General features: G+C 38.6%; 1 non-coding gene across 1 annotated transcript; it reads right to left on the minus strand.

The window, feature by feature from the left end:
- Window positions 1-3206: 3206 nt before the first annotated feature.
- TRNAK-CUU lies at window positions 3207-3279 on the minus strand. Its single transcript has one exon. It is a non-coding gene; the product is annotated as a tRNA-Lys (tRNA).
- Window positions 3280-21500: the final 18221 nt, after the last annotated feature.

Genomic DNA, 21500 nt, shown 5'->3' on the forward strand with positions numbered 1-21500 from the left:
ATCCATATGCCTCAGCCTCCCAAGTGCCGGGATAACAGGTGTGAGTCACTGTGCCAGGCTCAGATTTTTATCCGTTTTTTAAACGGGTTGTTTGTTTTTACATTGCTTGCAGTTTTTTGTTTTTGTTTTATATTCTGGATACAGATCCTTTATATAATTTGCAAATACTTCCTCCCAAAATGTAATTTCCCCCTCCTTTCTCCTAACACTATATTTCAGATAGCAGAAGTTTTAAATTTTTATAAAGACCAATTTATCTATTATTTTATCTTAAAATATATGTTTTTGGTATCATGTCTAAGAAATCATTGCTTATGTTAAGGTCCCAAGGACTTTCTTGTGTGCTTAATTCTACAAGATTTTAAATTGAAAAATATTGTCTTACATTAGATCTAAAATTGGTTTTAAGTTTTTTATAGGAAGTGAAGTATAAATGGGGTATACACGGGGTATAAAAAGAGGCTGTTATATATATGTATAAATATTAAAATATATATATATTTATCTATACAAATATAAAAACATTTGTGTGTATATAAGTTGCATATGAATATATAACTATATATACAAATATATAATCAATATATACTTATTATAGAATATGTTATATATGACCTATTGTATATGTTGTATATTTATATATAGCTATATATTTATATAACTTTTATAATATATTTATATAACTTTTATGTAATTATGTTATTTGTTTATATAGTTCTATATAATTATATAAAAGTTATATAAATATGTGACTATTCGTATACATACAACATATGCAATATGTCAAATATAACATATATTCTATAATAAAAATATCCCTTTTAATAAATGGTTATCCAATAGTTCCAGCACAGTTTATTGATGTATTTTGTTTTTTATACTTAATTATTTTTGCGTATTTGTTGAAAATCACTGACTATATTTAGCATTTCTATTGCTTGACTCTCTATTCTCTTCTACAAATTTGCATGTCCATAAATTCTTCAATATCATACTGTCTTGGTTACTGTAGTTATGAAATCTGATAATGATTTGTCTTGAAGTCAGAAAATATAAGAAATCTAACTTTGTTCTCATTTATTGTCAAAATATGTTGGCTATTCTAATTCATCTGTATTTGTACCTGAAATTTAAAATCAGCTTCTCCAACACTAAAAATATCCTTCTAGTACTTTTTTTGTTGGTTTTGTAGTTGTGGTGATTTTGTAGATGACATTGAGAGTTGACATCTTAATAATAATGATGTCTGCTAATCAATAAACATGAAATATTTTGTTTTATAGTTTATAACATAGACATTGCACATATGTTGGAAGACTTACACCTAAAAGTATTTTATGAGTTTTGTAGTGCAATTGTTATGTGCTACTTAATTTTTCAATTTGGTCAAGCTTCTCCTGAAAATGGTCTCTGTTTTTCTTTGTCTCTTTCTATGTTATTTGTCATAAAGAGGAGAACTATAAAACACAGACCTAAAACCCTTAGAAGCACATTGCTCAAGTTGGGCCCAGAGACTAGTGAGTTTTGGATTCACATCACACAAGTGTTGGTTTTGATAAACTGTGCCATGAGTCCCTGAGAAACAATAGTGGATGAAGTTCCTTGTCCTGTTGTATGCCTTGAGAGCTTGGCTTTTGTGACTAAGTGAGAACACCCTCTCTTAGTCCCTGCCAGTAAGACAGGTTATTGTCAGATGACATCATGTGGCCAGTCTAAAAGGACTGAGAATTCAAGACACACAGATTATTAAGACCCACTCTCTTTGCTCCAAATATGCCAAATTCTCAGGGGAATTTGTCTTAATAAGAAGTCCCCTCCATGAGGTGTTTTGTCATCTCAACCTTTGCTGTCTAGTTAGTGCTGGGAAAGCCAGTCACACAAGTGCCTGCCTGGTGTCTCAGGTTGGTGGGCCTGGGACTGGCGGCAACTCCATGCGTCCACATACTCATGTGTTCACAATTTCATGAGGAGGCGGGAGACACCACTCAAAAACATCATCCTTAACGGCCCTTGGTAGCAAAGATCTTTTGCTATCGTAGCCTATCTCTGGGAGTACATTTTGGAGGGATAATTCGGGCAGCATCTTCTGCTGTCATTTTAAAAACACCAATTACATCCATGGTATTCCACACCTGGAAAGTTATATTTGAGACTTTCTAGGAAGAAAGTTTTTTGCCTTGAGTCACCTATGCAATAAATAATTTGGCAATATTTAAAAAGAAAGCTTCTCAAAAAGCTCTTGTCTTAAACAGCTATCTTATTGATAACTATGAAAAGATACAAACTAAGTATAGCAACCAATCTCAGAGACTCCTTTAACAAGATTAAAGGCAGAAATCAAATTTAAAACAAAATTATAATCCTATAAACCAGAAGACTTTTTGAATCTCTGGACCTCTAATATAAAACTGTCTTCTGAGTTCAGCTTCATTTCCTCAAACAATCTAAAAATGTAGTTTTACACTCAGAAAGAAAAACTGAAAATCCATCACCTGATATAAAAAAGGAAATTGAAGACAATGCAGTTGAACGAATGGGTCATTTTCTTGATATCATTCACGCTGTAACCCCATTAAAAAGGAAGTTAAAAGCAACGATCATTGTCTTCCAAATTGAACCTCTACAAAACCAGGGATGTACATCTGAAAGCAACTCAAAGGCCTGCCATTGTTTTTGCCAACCTTAGAACCTTCCCAGTTTGCCTCTGGGTGTTTACGGATACTGCGTAAAGTCCAGACGTTGGAAACTGAACTGTTAATAAAAGTTGTATCATATGCTTTCTGTACCTCAATCAAGCATCCCATACAAAACTGCTAGGGGTACATTGTCCGGAGCCGTGTAGCCCGGATATTGCTGTGGCCTCTGTTGCTTAAGCTCCACATTGCGGAGACAAGATGGCGCACTTCCTGGTTCTTCATCATCAAACCTCCCGCGCGCGCGAACTTTTCCCGCCGGCGGGTAAATTACCTCCCGCGCCCGGGAGAGACTAAGCCTACCGAGCATGCGCCCGGTGACGTCTTTCATTCCCCGCCTGCTCCTAGCCCTTCCCCCTATTGTCAGCCTATATAAGGCGTTGCTTTTCCACCATTAAAGGAGACTTGATCAGAGCACTGTCTTGTCTCCATTTCTTGTGTCTCTTGTCTCTTTCCATTCCCACCCCCTCCTCCAGGGTCTGCGTTGTTCATCCCGCGGGTCGGGACACGTGGCGCCCAACGTGGGGCTCGAACCCACGACCCTGGGATTAAGAGTCCCATGCTCTACCGACTGAGCTAGCCGGGCTTGGATACGAGGGAATTGCGTGAGGAAGAGGGCGCATAGGACGGCCGGCAGCTAAAGTAAAGAGAAATCCCTTCAACCGCCGCGGGAGCCTGCTGCGTCGGAATTAAGGGTAAGTTCCGCGCCCGAAATGGGACAAGAATTAAGCCAGCATCAAATCTACGTAGGACAATTATAAGAGGCTTTAAAGACACGGGGAGTAAAGGTTAAAAGTGGTGACTTATTTAAGTTTTTTGATTTTGTGAAATATACTTGTCCTTGGTTTCCTCAGGAGGGGACCATTGATGTAAAAAGATGGCGTAGAGTAGGAGACGCCTTTCAAGATTATTATAATACCTTTGGCCCCGAAAAAATTCCTGTAACTGCCTTTTCTTACTGGAATTTAATCAAAGAGTTAATAGATAAAAAGGAGGCTGATCCGCAAGTAATGGCTGCGGTCGCCCAAACAGAGGAGATTTTAAAGGTCAGTTCTCAGACAGACCTCAGGAGCCCCCTACCAGATAAGGAAATGGACCTTATTTCTCTTGAGAGTGATGATGAGGGGGCCAAGGCTCCTTCTGTAAAAGATAAAGTGGTGCCAGACAATAAAAAACCTAAAAAATACCCAATTCTGCAAACATCACAAAACAGTAAAAGTAATGATAATCCTGACCCATCAGAGGTAAATTGGGATGAGTTAGAAGATGAGGCAGCTAATATCATAATCCTAACTGGCCTCCCTTTTTCTCGCGCCCACCTCCCTATAATGGGACACGTGGCGCTTCTGCGCCCAACGTAATGGCAGTAGTTAATCCAAAAGAGGAACTCAAAGAAAATCGCTCAGCTAGAAGAACAAATAAGCTAGAAGAGTTACATCAGTCATTAATTACTAGGCTACAAAAATTAAAAACAGGAAATGAGAGTGTAACCAATACAGAGAATATGGGAGGTTTCCCTCGCCCACTTCAGCGGCCCGGACAACATGCCCCAAAAGGAAGATTTTCTACTAGCCGAGATAGAGAAGAATCCTCCCCTAAAGATATCTTCCCGGTAACTGAAACAATAGATGGACAGGGCCAGGCCTGGAGACATCATAATGGATTTGATTTCACTGTCATAAAGGAATTAAAAACTGCTGTTTCTCAATATGGAGCTACTGCTCCCTATACTCTTGCTATAGTAGAGTCTGTGGCCGATAACTGGCTTACTCCAACAGATTGGAACACACTAGTTAGCAGTTCTTTCAGGGGGAGATCACTTAATTTGGAAATCAGAGTTTTTTGAAAATTGCAGAGATACAGCCAAGAGAAACCAACAGGCAGGAAATGGTTGGAACTTTGATATGTTAACTGGCTCGGGTAATTATACTGATACAGATGCTCAAATGCAATACGATCCTGGTTTTTGCACAAATCCAGGCGGCTGCTACAAAAGCCTGGAGAAAACTCCCTGTTAAAGGGGCCCAGGAGCTTCGCTCACTGGAGTTAAACAAGGACCTGATGAGCCATTTGCAGATTTTGTACATAGACTCATAACAACAGCAGGAAGAATTTTTGGAAATGCCGAGGCGGGTGTAGATTATGTTAAACAATTGGCTTATGAAAATGCCAATCAGCTTGTCAAGCGGCAATCCGACCCTATAGAAAGAAAACAGACCTAACTGGGTATATCCGTCTCTGCTCAGACATTGGGCCCTCTTACCAACAGGCTTAGCAATGGCCGCAGCCTTCAGCGGACAAACTGTAAAAGACTTCCTTGATAAAAAAAAAAACAGAGAAAAGGGGATGTTTTAAATGTGGCAAAAGAGGACATTTTGCAAAAGATTGCCGTAAAGATTCAAATAAAACCCTGAACAAAGGTTCCAGGCCTTGCCAAGGTGTAAAAGAGGAAAACATTGGGCTAATGATGTAAATCTAAAACTGACAATCAGGGAATCCTTACCTCCCAACAGGGAACGGATGAGGGCCAGCCCCAGGCCCCGAAACAAGCTTATGGGGCGGTCAGTTTTGTTCCAGCCAACAACAACAATCCATTTCAAAACTTAATAGAGCAACCCCAGGAAGTGCAGGACTGGACCTCTGTGCCACCTCCCACACAGTATTAACGCCTGAGATGGGGCCCAGGCTTTAGGCACTGGAATATATGGGCCTTTACCTCCTAATACCTTTGGGTTAATATTAGGAAGAAGTAGTGTTACTATGAAAGGTCTACAAGTTTTTCCAGGAGTAATTGATAACGACTATACTGGAGAAATTAAAATAATGGCCAGAGCTGTTGACAATATCATTACTGTTCCTCAAGGAAATAGAATCGCACAATTAGTCCTCCTGCCTTTAATTGAAACAGCTCATAAAGTACAACATTCTAACAGAGGAGAGGGAAGTTTCGGGTCCTCAGACATATATTGGTACAGCCAATCACTAATCAAAAGCCCTCCCTGACTTTGTGGCTAGATGGTAAGTCGTTCACAGGATTAATAGATACGGGGGCTGATGTAACCATTATCAAACAAGAGGACTGGCCCTCTCACTGGCCTACCACAGAAACTTTCACTAACTTAAGAGGAATTGGACAAAGTAGTAATCCCAAACAAAGCTCTAAATACCTTACTTGGAAAGACAAAGAAAATAATTCGGGCCTCATTAAACCATTTGTTATCCCTCAACTGCCTGTTAATCTTTGGGGCCGAGACCTGCTCTCCCAGATGAAAATCATAATGTGCAGCCCTAACGATATAGTTGCTGCACAAATGCTAACCCAAGGGTATAGCCCCGAAAAGGACTAGGAAAAAGAGAAAATGGTATTCTACAGCCTATTCCAACTCTAGGACAATCTGACACAAAGGGGTTTGGAAATTTTTAGTGTTGGCCACTGACATGCCTGCACCCCAAAGGTGCGCTGACCCCATAACATGGAAGTCAGATGAGCCCATTTGGGTTGATCAGTGGCCATTAACCCATGAAAAACTTACTGCCGCCCACAGTTAGTGCAGGAACAATTAGAGGCAGGACACATTACAGAAAGTAACTCTCCCTGGAATACACCCATATTTGTCATTAGGAAAAAGTCCGGTAAGTGGAGACTATTACAAGATTTAAGGGCAGTAAACGCTACTATGGTCCTCATGGGTGCCTTACAGCCCGGGCTACCTTCTCCGGTAGCGATCCCTCAAGGATATTTTAAAATTATCATAGACCTGAAAGATTGCTTTTTTACAATTCCCCTTCACCCTGCCGACCAAAAACGATTTGCCTTTAGCTTACCATCTATCAATTTTAAAGAACCAATGAAGCGTTACCAATGGAAAGTGTTGCCTCAAGGTATGGCTAACAGTCCCACCCTGTGTCAAAAGTATGTCGCCACAGCCATAAATTTAGTTAGAGAAACATGGAAACAGATATACATTATACATTACATGGATGATATTCTCATAGCAGGAAAAATAGGAGAACAAGTCTTACAGTGTTTTGCTCAACTCAAGCAAGAACTAACTACGGCAGGGTTACAAATAGCTCCCGAAAAAATACAATTACAAGACCCCTACACTTATTTAGGCTTCCAAATAAACGGACCAAAAATTACTAATCAAAGAGCAGTCATCCGTAAAGATAGGTTACATACCCTCAATGATTTCAAAAACTCCTTGGAGACATTAATTGGCTCCGGCCATACTTAAAACTTACCACGGGAGAGTTAAAACCTTTATTCGACACCCTAAAAGGTGACCCCAACCCTAAGTCCTTTAGGTCGTTGTCAAAAGAGGCGCTTTTATCGCTCTAAAGTAGAGGCGGCTATTGCTGAACAATTTGTCACCAGCATAGACTATTCACAGCCATTAACCTTTTTAATATTTCACACAACACTAACACCTACTGGTTTATTTTGGCAAGATAACCCTATTATGTGGGTCCACTTGCCTTCATCTCCCAAAAAGGTATTACTCCCCTATTATGATGCCATAGCAGACTTAATTATTCTAGGAAGAGACAATAGCAAAAAATACTTTGGAATTGAACCTTCTACGATCATACAACCTTATTCTAAGCCACAAATCCATTGGCTAATGCAAAACACTGAGACGTGGCTGATTGCTTGCGCTTCTTACGCTGGTAACTTGGATAACCATTACCCACCAAATAAGCTTATCCAATTTTGTAAGCTGCATGCTTTTGTCTTCCCTCATATCACCAGTAAAACACCCTTAGACAATGCCTTATTAGTATTCACTGATGGGTCCTCCACAGGGACTGCTGCATATACCTTTGCAGACACCACTGTTAACTTCAAAACCAGTCATACTTCAGCTCAACTAGTGGAGTTGCAGGCCCTAATCGCAGTGCTGTCAGCCTTCCCTAATCAGGCCCTTAATATTTATACTGACAGTGCATATTTAGCTCACTCAATACCTTTACTTGAAACCGTAGCACAAATCAAACATGTGTCAGACACAGCCAAACTATTTTTACAATGCCAGCGAGTAATACATAACAGATCAACACCTTTTTTCATTGGACATATTAGAGCTCATTCAGGATTGCCAGGACCTCTATCCCAAGGCAACCAAATGGCTGACTTTGCAACCAAGACTGTAGCTACAACTATAGATACAAATTGAATCAAGCACAGACCGCTCACGCTTTACACCACCTTAATGCTCAAACCCTAAGATTAATGTTTAAAATAACTAGGAAACAAGCTAGACAAATTGTTAAACAATGCCAGACATGTATAACTTATCTGCCAGTCCCTCACTTAGGAGTAAACCCAAGAGGGCTAGTTCCCAATATGATCTGGCAAATGGATGTCACCCATTATTCAGAGTTTGGTAATTTAAAATACATCCATGTATGTATAGATACATTTAGTGGATTTATATTAGCCACCCTACAAACAGGTGAAGCTACCAAACATGTAATAGCCCATTTACTACACTGTTTTTCTGTAATTGGAAAACCTAAACAATTAAAAACAGATAATGGTCCTGGCTATACATCTAAAGGTTTCCAAGACTTTTGCCTAAAATTACAAATAAAATACTACTGGTATCCCATATAATCCTCAAGGACAAGGAATCGTTGAAAGAGCTCACTTATCCTTAAAAACTACCATTGAAAAGATAAAGAAGGGGGAATGGTACCCTACTAAGGGCACCCCTAGAAATATTCTTAATCACACACTCTTTATTTTGAATTTTTTAAATCTAGACTTTAAACAAATCAGCAGCTGATCGATTTTGGCATTCTGACTCCAAAAAACAATTTGCCATGGTCAAATGGAGAGACCCATTAGACAACACATGGCATGGTCCTGACCCAGTGTTAATCTGGGGCAGAGGCTCAGTTTGTGTTTTTTCCCAAACTCATGATGCAGCCAGATGGCTACCAGAACGGCTGGTGAGACAGGTGCCTAACAATAGTCAATCCAGGGAGTAATTTTCTCCCTGAGAATATTCTTTTCTCTATTTGCAGAGATGAACCCCAATTACAAATTCCTCTGGATCCTAGTGCTGACTTACCAAGCATTCCAGGCATTCCAAGTTCATGCCGGCTTTGGCGATCCACGTGAAGCCATTACAATACAACAGCGACATGGTAAGCCTTGTGATTGCGCTGGGGGATATTTTGCCAGCCCACCTGAAACCTATATCACAACTGTATCCTGTTCCTCTCACACTGCATACCAGCCAATTAACTCCCTTAAGTGGCAGTGTGTATCAACCCCAACAATATCTAGTGGAGAAAATATGGGCCCTGCCCTTGCACCTATTTTTGGGATTCTATACACAGCTCCTGTTACCCCGCCTATCAAGAATGTACCTCTGGCGGTAAAACATATTATACTGCTATCCTAACTAGATCTAGAACCCCTACTTTAGGGGCCAGTAATGTCCCTTCAGTTCTAGGAAATACCAATAACCTTGTAGCAGCTGGCTGTACTGGTATTGTAGGGCAGCCTATATGCTGGAATACTCGCCCTCCTCTTCATATCTCTGATGGAGGAGACCAACAAGACAAGGCCCGAGAAATCATGGTACATAAAAAACTTGAAGAATTACAAAAGTCCCTGTTCCCAGAACTCCACTACCACCCTTTGGCCTTGCCCAAAGCCCGTGGTAAAGAAAAAATTGATGCACAGACTTTTGATCTCCTCACCGTTACACATAGTCTACTCAATAATTCCAACTCTGATTTAGCCAATGATTGCTGGCTATGTTTACCATCAGGAAATCCTGTTCCTCTTGCCATACCCAGTAATGACTCATATTCCACATCCAATCCTTCCTGCCCCATCATTCCCCCCCTTTTTAGTGCAGCCCTTCGAGTTTGCTAACTCCTCTTGCATCTATTCCCCGTTTCGTAATGACTCATATGATATTGATGTAGGCATAGTTGAATTTACTAATTGCTCTATTGTCTCTAATGCTTCCCATTCCCTGTGTGCCCCAAATAGTTCAGTTTTTGTATGTGGCAATAATAAAGCATACACATACTTGCCCACAAACTGGACGGGACTTTGTGTCCTAGCCACCCTTCTGCCAGATATAGACATTATTCCTGGAGATGAACCTATACCTATTCCAGCCATAGATCACTTTTTAGGAAGACCCAAAAGAGCAATACAATTTATCCCTTTACTTGTAGGATTAGGCATAACTACTGCCGTAACGACTGGGGCTACTAGCCTAGGGGTTTCTGTTACTCAATACACCAAATTATCTCGCCAATTGATCTCAGATGTACAGGCCATTTCAAGTACTATACAAGATCTACAAGATCAGGTAGACTCTCTGGCAGAAGTAGTGCTTCAAAATAGAAGAGCCTAGATTTACTAACTGCAGAACAGGGAGGTATCTGCTTAGCTCTACAGGAAAGGTGTTGTTTTTACGCCAACAAGTCCGGGATCGTCAGAGACAAAATCAAACGACTGCAAGAAGATTTGGAAAAACGACGGAAAGAAATGATTGAAAACCCATTTTGGACTGGTTTCCATGGACTCCTCCCCTATATTTTACCCTTGTTAGGCCCTTTGCTTTGTTTATTGCTGTTACTTTCTTTAGGACCTATAATCTTCAATAAGCTCATGACATTCATTAAGCAACAAATCGAGGCAATCCAAGCCAAACCCATACAGGTCCATTATCATCGCCTTGAACAAGAAGATCACGGTGGTCCATACTTACACTTGCTATAAACCACCTTCCTTGTGCGCTGAACTGGACAGCCAATGACGGGTAAGAGAGTGTCATCCCTCACTAACCTAAGACAGGAGGGCCGTCATAGCTACTGCCTAATCCCATGACGGGTACCAGTGAAGAGATGTGTCACTCCAACCTAAGACAGGCGCAGTTCCCGAGGGAATCTTCTAGTCGTTTAATAATATAATAAAAAAGGGGACCTGTCCGGAGCCGTGTAGCCCGGATATTGCTGTGGCCTCTGTTGCTTAAGCTCCACATTGCGGAGACAAGATGGCGCACTTCCTGGTTCTTCATCATCAAACCTTCCCGCGCGCGCGCGAACTTTTCCCGCCGGCGGGTAAATTACCTCCCGCGCCCGGAGAGACTAAGCCTACCGAGCATGCGCCCGGTGACGTCTTTCATTCCCCGCCTGCTCCTAGCCCTTCCCCCTATTGTCAGCCTATATAAGGCGTTGCTTTTCCACCATTAAAGGAGACTTGATCAGAGCACTGTCTTGTCTCCATTTCTTGTGTCTCTTCTCTTTCCATTCCCACCCCCTCCTCCAGGGTCTGCGTTGTTCATCCCGCGGGTCGGGACAGTACATACAACCATTCTGGAGACTACTGTCATGTATGTCATATAAAAATATTTTCAACATATATTCATTCTCATCTTATATCAGCAACATGAAGATAGAAATAAATGTTTTTTTCTAGACATATATATTTATATTATGCATTTATTGTATTTACTTATGTATGTTTATATTTATGAATAGATAATGTAATATATTTATGTATTACATATATATATATAGATAGAGAGTTTAATATATACTATACTCTATGTATATACTATATATTATATATGATTTCTAGAAAACAAAGTACATTTAGATATAATATAATGTGCCTAAATATATAATATCATACATATACAATGTATATATAATTATATAAATATAATAAAATACATTGTATACTATATATAACTATGTATACATTATATTACATATACTAAATATTATATACTATACTATATAACAGTATATATTTTTATATTATTGTATATTTTATTTATACAATTTCTAGAAGAAACATTTCTATCTTCACATTTGCTTGGGCAAGATGAGAATGAATATAGGCTGGGCATATTTTTATTTATGCCATATTTATTTCTATCTCCATATATATATATATTTATTTATTAGGAAAGAATGTGACAGGAAGAATTCTTGAGATATTCATTTGAATTTTGGTCTTTCTATGGTGGACTACTCCATCTGCTTAAGAGCCAGTACGCAAAACATATTTATATTCCCTTGTGTTAGAAAAGGTTTAGGTTGCAAGATGCAAAGAAGAATGCATCGGAAGAAAATTTCTTTATTCCTTTCTTTGAATGCATGGACTTGGAAACTTCATAATAGATTATGCCGTAAAGGAAGGTTGAGGAAACGTCCTGGAGTCCTGCAAGTCTAGAAATGAGTGTATCTCAACAGGTCCCTTGGGCGATGTATTTTATTACATGCAGAATGCAGCTACGTCTTGTCAGCTGAATGGCCATAACCCTGAAGTCAGATTTACTCCACTCAATCTTGTTTATTGCAGGACCTCCCTACACGCTCTCATTGTTTGCTCCTGGATCTGACAGTCTACTTGAACCGTAGGCAGGGATGGGTCTTGAAACATAACGTAGTGAAACAGAGTATTTCCCTAATCCCTTCTCAGGACTCGCAACAGGGATGCCTTGCTTACTCGACCTGCTGCTCTCAACTCCCAGCGGGAGGGAGTGTGTGAGCGAAAGGGGTGGGAACTGGTGTGCAACAGCGCTGGAACAGGAGGGCTGCCTCTGCACCAGAGGGATCAAACTCCACTCACTCGGACCCGCTACGTTCCACCCATCGTGGGAGGGAGTGTGCAGGTGAGTGGGTGCAGGAGCCAGAGTGAGTGCTTGTGGGTGCAGACAGCAGCAAACTCTGCCGAGTAGCAGCATCGGGCCGGGTGCCTGTTACTCCCAAAGCCCCGGAGGCCTGTTACAGTGCTGTTTTAGCTCTGTCATCCGCAGATGGCTTAAGTGTTCAGTGGGCCTCTGCCTTTTCGCGTTCAGTGGCTGCCTTCTTCCAGCAAGGAAAAAGGGCCAGTGTGACAGCCTTTTGCATCCACATCCATGACTCTTCAGCTCTTGTCTGGCATCCAGGAAAAATGAGGTCGCACAAAACGAATTGAAGGATGGCGAATGTGGGGGTGTTGTTGCCAAGGAAAGTGGATATCAGCAGAAAGGGGAGCTGAAAAGGGGAGGAGGAGGGGGTGTAGGTAATCTTCCCCCAAAGTCCAGCGTCCCTGGTCACACTTTTCTCCGAAGTTACATCATCAAGCTGTCCCTCTGAGGTCAAGCCTTTTCTCTCCATAATCCGGCCATATTCCCCAGTGTCCAATTGCTTCTCCCCTATGCCAGCTGAGTCTGTGGTCTTTACAGGCACAACATAGGGTGGGGTGAGGCCGTAGGTGGTTTAGGAAAAGGCAACATTGGAGCAGGAAAACAGGGATAGAAGTTCTCACTCTGGGCTGTGGTCTCAGACTTTTTGGCTTGAGTGTGGGGCTTTGTCAGGGAACTGTCCCTGTTTACCTAGAACTTCTCTGCCCCCTATCCCTATCAGCAGATTATAAAGTACTTCATTAAAAACCTTCCAAAAATGTTATACCTAATTCAGAGCAAAATTATCCCCCTGGTTCTCTTTCTGACTTCATTTCCCATCACTGCCACCCCCTGCTCTCTCCACACCTCCCATGCTGGCCTCATCCTATGGCTTTTCCACAATAAGGGTAATTAGTTTCAGGTGCTTCCACCTCCTCATCTGTCTGGCTCCAACATTCTCCCCTTAGATCCTGTACCATATACTGTCTTATTTCCTCATGGCCACTATTCAAATGTCACCGCATCAGATAATCTTTTCTTGATTACTCCACTTCAAGCACATTCTCACCCCAGTGGCTCTGTTTCCTGCTTTAAAGCACCCATCCAAGATGACATATATATTTAACAACTGCAATCTACTTCTAGAATACAAGTCCTATGAAGAAATAATTTTGTTTTCACCAATTTACCTCCAATACCAATGTCTTGTACATTTGTGGTCCAAGTAAACACTTAAGCATTCAGTTAGACTAATTCAGCTGTAAAATAGTTTCAGTGGTAATACGTAATGTTTTACTATGCACTTCTAAAATCTACAGTGATAGCAAAATACTATTTTGACAATGCAACATGAAAATTTTGCAAGACTATTCAGAACATATTAATTGCATAAACATGAGAATTAATTTACTTATTACATTTAATATTTTTTACTTTTAGTTGCAGTACTGTTTCAGTGTCTTTTTTGCCTACAATATATTAATTCATAATTTTAAGTGGGATTTTCATAATATATTTTTAAACACATATTTTGTTTTACTATTTAAGAGAAAAGTAAAAAAAAAAAAAAAAAAGACAAAACAAAAGAAGCCTAGCATATATTTACTATTTGTTTTCTTTCAACTCCCTAATACATTTGCATTGTATTAAATGAAACGCATGATTTCTATAAAACCATCTGATATATTATAGGGGGGAGCTAGATGATAAGAGACAAGTACTTAATGTTTTACGAGCATGCAAAATATTCATTCAATGACCGTTATGTATAACACCATCGACCTGGATATTTAGACCATTCGCCCCACGTACCCTGTTTATCTCTGCTAAGTTTCTCGTTCCCTGAACTGAGATAGTTCAGTGCTACATAATAAGTACACCTTTGCAAATGCTGTTAAAAGGAGCATAAAACCAAAATCAGACCCCAAACTTAGTGGGAGACACAAGTACTGGAAAAGCAGAAAACATGGATTTTATTATTGAATACACAGAGACCTATTAGGACTACATCAGAACTTTGAATTTCAAGAGAAGAGAACTTGTCTTATTTTGTGTAATTTGTTTCTGCATATATTAGGTTGTTATGCTGTTAATAAAGACATATCCTGAGACTGAGTAATTTACTGAGGAAAAAGGCTTAATTCACTAAGTTCCATGAAGCTGGGGAGGCCTTACAATTATGACAGAAGATAATTGAGGAGCAAAGTCACATCTTACATGGTGGCAGGCAAGAGAGCTTGTGTAGGAGAATACTCCTTTATGAAACCACCAGATTTCATGAGACTTATTCACTATCATGAGAACAGCACAGGAAAGACCCAACCCCATGATTCAGTTACCACCCACGGCATCCCTCCATGACACCTGGGAATTACAGGAGCTACAATTCAAGATGAGATTTGGATTGGGGACACAGCCAAACCATATCACTGCAGAAATGCAATTTCTATTTTTTCCATGTATTCTATTTTTCTCATATGATTGGGTTTGGAATAGTAATAAAAACTATATAATATATTTATATATCTGTCTAGATCATAAAACATGATCTATGTAAAATTATTTAAAGACTCATAAGGCATGCAAAAATTTTAACCCACATACAAAAGACACAAATACGGTGATTCAGTGACCACTAGAAATATATTTATGTAAGCATGGTTGTGACAGATATGTAGACAGAATAATAAAAGGTAAATTGGAGTATAGAAATCATTAACAGAGGCCAGACTTGGTGTCTCATGCTTATAATCTCAGCATTTTGGGAGGCTGAGGCGAGCAGATCATGATGAGGTCAGGAGACCGCAACCATCCTGGCTAACATGGTAAAACCCAGTCTCTACTAAAAATACAAAAAACTAGCCAGATGTGGTGGCACGTGCCTGTAGTCCCAGCTACTTGAGAGGCTAAGGCAGGAGAATCGCTAGAACCTGAGAGGTGGAGATTGCAGTGAGCCAAGATCACGCCACTGTACCCCAGCCTGGGTGACGGATCATGACTCTATCTCAAAAAAGAAAAGAAAAGAAAAGAAAAGAAAAGTATAGGAAAATTATAATTAATAAAATGTACTTTTTATTTACAAGGTTTTAGAATTCATTGCCTGATAGTTTAGCATTTGTTAATCTGGTAAAATAAATAATTGGGTATGGGTGAAGAAGCTATAAAAGAGACTCCCCAAACACAGTATTTTAAACTAGTTTTATCTCTCAAGTAACAGTATGGCTGATCTGGTGGGCTGGATGGTGTCAGAAACCAAGTCTCCATCCATTTTTGGGTGTTGCCATTCCCACATGCTGTTGCTTGGTGATATCCAGCCATCAGGTTAAAAAGGAAAGAGAGGGAAAGCGCCTCATATTCTTTGAAGTAAATTATTCTGCAGATATTCTGCTTACATTTCATTGGCCCAAACTTAGTCACATCATACCACGTTGAGGTCATCTGAAGTACTAGGCTGAGAAGAAAATAATTTGCATCACATAGTATTGGTTGGCTCCCACACCTGACCCAGAAATCTTAATACAAGGTGTTGGGGAAAGGATCAGAGAGCCAACCTTGGCTCCCATTCGTCTATAGAGCAGGGTCATTTTTACAACCCGTGTGAATGCATCTATGGTAGAACGTTGATTATAGAAGCAATAAACACAATCACACAATATTTGTTCTCGTGTTTTTGCTTTTTCTATCCAGTTCTAGTAAATTTTCAAGCTCAATTTGCACATGATTTGTCTTTCAAAATATCCCAGGGAACATTCTTACCATAATTTAACCAGGGTCTGAGTAGTATCTATGCCCTTTTTCCTACCTAATCTTTAATCATTGTGGGGGTGTCATTTAGATTTTCGATTGTTGATAGTTTTTTGGTTTTGTTTCTGTAGTATGTTAACACATGTTTATACCAATATTTCTCTTGGATATAGTAAATAATACGTGACTTTAGCAAGGAACTCCAAAATTAGAGTTCATGTTTTCCTTCTGTAATAATCTAAATAGTTTTTTTAAGGAAAACATCAACATTTTATGGTGTTGAAGACCCAGGTTTCCCCCATGTCATGCTGTACTATCCCTAGTATGGATTACCTGTTTAGATAAAGATACCGAGCCACTAAGCCAACATTCCAGCTTTTAATAAAGGAGCAAAAGAGAAGATGACACATCTTTCTTACTAAGGGCCAGCCTACGGTGACGTACATCTCCTCCCCTCAATCATTGCCTATATGCTAGCAGTATATCCACCCTAACTGTAATAAACATTGGACAGCTGTGAACAGCTATGAAACATGAGAAAAATCATATTGTTATGAAATAAGGGAGTATAGGTATTAAAGGTACAACAAAAAGCTAAGGAATGTACAGAGTGTTAATAAGTCAAAAGTTAAATAAGAAACTAACTTGAAGAATCAAAATGAATTTTAAATCCAATAGACAATATTGTTAGTCTTCACCATAGGAACAAGGACACCACTAAGTAACTAGAGATCCCTTTAACTTTATTGAAAGCCATTTGCAAAATAAATTCAGAGGAAAATGGTTACTTAAATATATAATTGACTTGTATTTTAGGAAATCAGATTTGGCATTTAACTATACATGTGCACAAACATAAAGTATGGCACACAACAAAAGAGTATGATAAAAATCTGAACTGAAACAAATGAACTGCTGTATCTATAATTGAGTGTGCCTAAGAAATCTTCTACTCACTCTTCTTCTTTAGCAAGGCCCTTTTTAATATCCTGCAACAGCTGATTGCCTGATTAATGTCCCATAAAATGCATAACTTGCTATTATGAATGACCTGAATTCTGGCAGGAAAAAGGATAGACAATATTATAAGTGAAACACCAGCTATAAATTATCTTTTGCTAGCATTGAATGCAATTTTGACTTGCAAACATCCATAACCCAAAAAACCTTTCCCTTTCGAATGTTTCAAAAAGATTTTTTTCATAATTTAAACATGGATCAGAATGTGCTGTTTATAATGGACTCTGAAAGATTACATTTGCTTGATACAACCGTAACACAATAGAAATTGTTTCATTTTTCTCTTACTGAAGCCAGTTCTTGACACAGGGTAAACATTCTATAAGCATTAGCTGTTGTATCTTACAATATCTGTTAAACAGAATCAGGTTATTTTCTAAAAGGATAGAATTAGCTCCTACTTCCTACTTGACATGAATTACTTATAAAATCATTTTAATGTCTATCTTGCCACAGTTCTAAAAGTGTTATTTATTTAAGCAAATTAAGCAAAGAAAGCTTACCTTCTGCTACGTAGCTTTCAGTGTAATTAACATAGTCATTGAGCCACAATAGTGAATTTAGAATTTTCAAAAAAGACATTTCCTACAGTGAGAAGTAATACAGCTTCTCTGGAACCTGCCTACCTCAGTTGGAATTCTGGCTCATCTTCTCACTAATGGTGTGACCGTGGTCATGTTAATATGCCTTTCTGTGACCTGGTTTCCTTGTTGGGAAAATGGGAATATAATTAGTAAATACCTCCCTGTGATAGGGCATATAATGTATTTAGAAGAGATTTTTGTACAGAATAAGAGTTCAATTAAGTGAAGCCAACTATTACTGTTACTTATTGTTGTTTCTGTTACTATTATTTCCTCAAAGATGTATCAAAACAATAAAGAAAAGGAAAACATGAAAACATGCCTCTTTAAGTCTAGTAACAGCTTATGTAATTTATTTTTACTTCCGAGAAAATAAAATATTGCCCCTAAATGCAGTTCTTATTAGTCAAAGGCTATCTGTTTAAAATCAAAGTCTTGGTAAACTTGATGTGACAGTTGCCTAACGTGTCAAAACTATTTTCTTTCCTTTTCTGTTTCCTTTTTTTTTTTGTATTGGGCATATAAATGTGACAGGGAGCACGCATGGGAAAGTAGATCGTGTATCATTTCCTAAAAAGGGGAGTAATCATAAAATAACATTCCCTACATAAAGAAAAAGGGCTATTGGTATCATGACAGGCCAATGGAGATTATAAGAAAAACCATTTCTTGGCTGGCTGCAGTGCCTCACACCTGTAATCCTAGCACTTTGGGAGGCCGAGATGGGTAGATTGCCTGAGCTCAGGAGTTCAAGATCAGCCTGGGCAACATGGTGAAACCTTGTCTCTACCAAAATACAATAAATTAGCCAGGCGTAGTGGCACATGCCTATAATCCCAGTTACTTGAGAGGCTGAGGCAGGACGATGACTTGAACCCAGGAGGCAGAGGTTGCAGTGAGCTGAGATCACGTCACCGCACTCCAGCCTGGGTGACAGAGCGAGACTCTGTCTCAAAAAAAAAAACAACCATTTCTCCATGCAGTATATAAACATATCACCCCGAGTCTCCTTTCTCACTTGTGAAAACTGACATTCAGGTCTCTGTGAACTTTTCACACAGTAGGTCACAGTGGTAGATGCAGTTGTACTGCCAAATTGGCCAAAGAGTTTTTTTTTTTCCTTTTGACAGATTCTTGCTCTGTCACTGAAGTGCAGTGTGCCGTCTCAGCTTCCGCAACTTGTGCCTCTGGAGTTCAATCAATTCTCATGTCTCAGCCTCCCAAGTAGCTGGGATTACAGGCGCATGCCACCACACCTGGCTAATTTTCCCGTATTTCTAGTAGAGACGGGGGTTTCACCATGTTGGGCAGGCTGGTCTCAAACTCCTGGCCAAATGATTCATCTGCCAGAGCCTCCCAAAGTGCAGTAAATACAGGTGTGAGCCACTGTGCCTGGCTCCAAAGAGAGTTTTAACAACAGTAGTAAAATATCTGCTTACATTTTTAAGAAGTGAGGCAATACTTTTTTTTATTATTCCGCTTAAGTATTAGGAGTACATTACAAAATCTTTTTGTTGCATTACGATACTTAGCCAGATAATTATTTAATAATAATAGCCATGGTTTCTTGAAGAAAAAAGATTCTATTGTCTTCACTTTAGCTGTCTCTTTATATTTTAACAACAAATAACAAGTGTATAAAGCTTACCAACTTCTCTATATGAAATGATGAAAAACACATTTTTCTCCTATTCTACTTAATAGATAAGATTATCCATTGCAATATGGAGAAAATAGAAATCTAATATTTACAATGATCACATCACATAAAGTCAACTGTAATCCATGAGTTGTCAATGTGATGATCAAAATTATGTTAATATGTTATTGTAGAATATTGCAACTAAATAAGAAATTATAAGTGCATTGATTTTCCTTCTTACAAGGGAAAGATTAGGATACTATCAATCAACAGTTCTTACTTTTTGTATTATTTTCACCCTTACAATTTATCTAAGACTCAACATTTTTCTGAGCTAAATGGAGTCAAAATATTACTAAAATCATTTATATAAACCCTTCACATTAGACTTTTTGTGTGTGAAAATACATGTTAACTTTAGCATTCAGGCACAAAAATATAGAAAGTAAAAAAGACACTCAAAATATATATTTACTTATCCCATTTCAATAGATTACTACAAATATTTTCCTTTATTACTGAAAGTGTAAAAATGTTATTAAATTATATGTCTCCTTATATTGTCATAGATTTTTTCCTATCACATAAAGTGAACTTCCGTTTATTGTAAATTTGTTGATTGATAAAGCCCTCAGGAAATATGCTTTATAAGGCATTCTGTATAAAAACTCAAGTCTTCAAAATAACAGAGAGAGATTATATTTCTATGGTCAACTTGACTGTGATCCATAAATCTACAGAAGAATATAAGAAGGAAATTATTCTTGTGTTCTTTTGAATTTGCTTTAATTTACCACATTTTCTAATTAGAACAATGTAGCTCAATATTTTGTTTATTGTCATATCTGCCAGAAATCTCAGACCAAAATCATGCTCAAATTGAATGATTCATCCCATTTAAAATATTGCTCTTTTTGGTTTTTGTTATTTTTGTTGTTGTCTTGCTTCTATTTTATAGGGTTATATCTTATTTCTGTTTCAAATGTGTGTGCCATCAGAAACTCTTTTTGGAAGAATGATATTCAGAAAAATATATACATATGTGTATATACATTCAGACATACATATATATGTATGTATACACATTTGTGTACATATGTGAATATATATTAAGAGATTAGATAAATGATTCAATATATATAAATATTGATGTTGCAGATTAGATATAAGAAAACTTCTTCCTGCAAAGGACCATATGTATTTTATTTTATTATGTATGTATGTATGTATGTATGTATGTGAGACAGAGTCTCAGTCTTTCACTCAGGCTGGAGTGCAGTGGTGTTATCTCAGCTCACTGCAGCCTCCACCTCCCAGGCTCAAGTGATTCTCTTGCTTCAGCCTCCTGAGTACCTGGGATTACAGGTGCATGCCTGGCTGTAATTACACAACTGGCTAATTTTTGTATAGTTTCAGTAGAGATGGGGTTTTGTCACGTTGGCCAGTCTGGTCTCAAATTCCTGGCCTCAAGTGATCTGCCTGCCTTGGCCTCCTGAAGTGGTGAGATTACAGGCATGAGTCACCACTCTCGGCCAGCTATATGTATTTTAAATGGCTCGTGGGTTTGTCATAACTGCTCAGCTTTGCTTCTGTAATAGATAAGAAGTCATGGATAATATGTAAATAAAAGAGCATGGCTGTGTTTCAGTAAAGCTTTTTTTCTGAAAACGGGCAGTAAGCCAGTTTTCGCCTACAGGATGTTGTTTGCAGACCCTGGATATAGATGATAGATTGACTTACATAATGGGTAGGGATATATAACGGATCCTGTATACTCATAAAATACTGTCCTTATTAATATACATTCATCTTCTATTCTGATCTTTCTCGTATTTTATGTTTGCCAAAACGTAAAATAGGTGTATATCCAAATCCAGTGAATAGTGGTGTGAATTATCATTACTTGTAGGGGCTACGTTAATCTCTTCATGAAATTAAAACGTATCCTGTGTAACTGAATAATATTCATATTTATTTATTTTATTCATTTTTTATTCTAAAGCCTTTATTTTGAGACATGATGAAAAAATCTTACAGATGCACATGGAAAGACATGATCACCACTGAGTGAAAACATTCTAACCAAAAAGCCTGAATGCCTGTCAGCTGATGTTGAAGCTGAAATTCTGGGGATATGACATGCTGCAGGGCTGAAGGGAATGGATAA

Source organism: Trachypithecus francoisi, unplaced genomic scaffold (genome assembly GCF_009764315.1).
Source record: "Trachypithecus francoisi isolate TF-2019V2 unplaced genomic scaffold, Tfra_2.0 Lachesis_group14, whole genome shotgun sequence".
Classification (NCBI taxonomy): Eukaryota; Metazoa; Chordata; class Mammalia; order Primates; family Cercopithecidae; genus Trachypithecus; species Trachypithecus francoisi.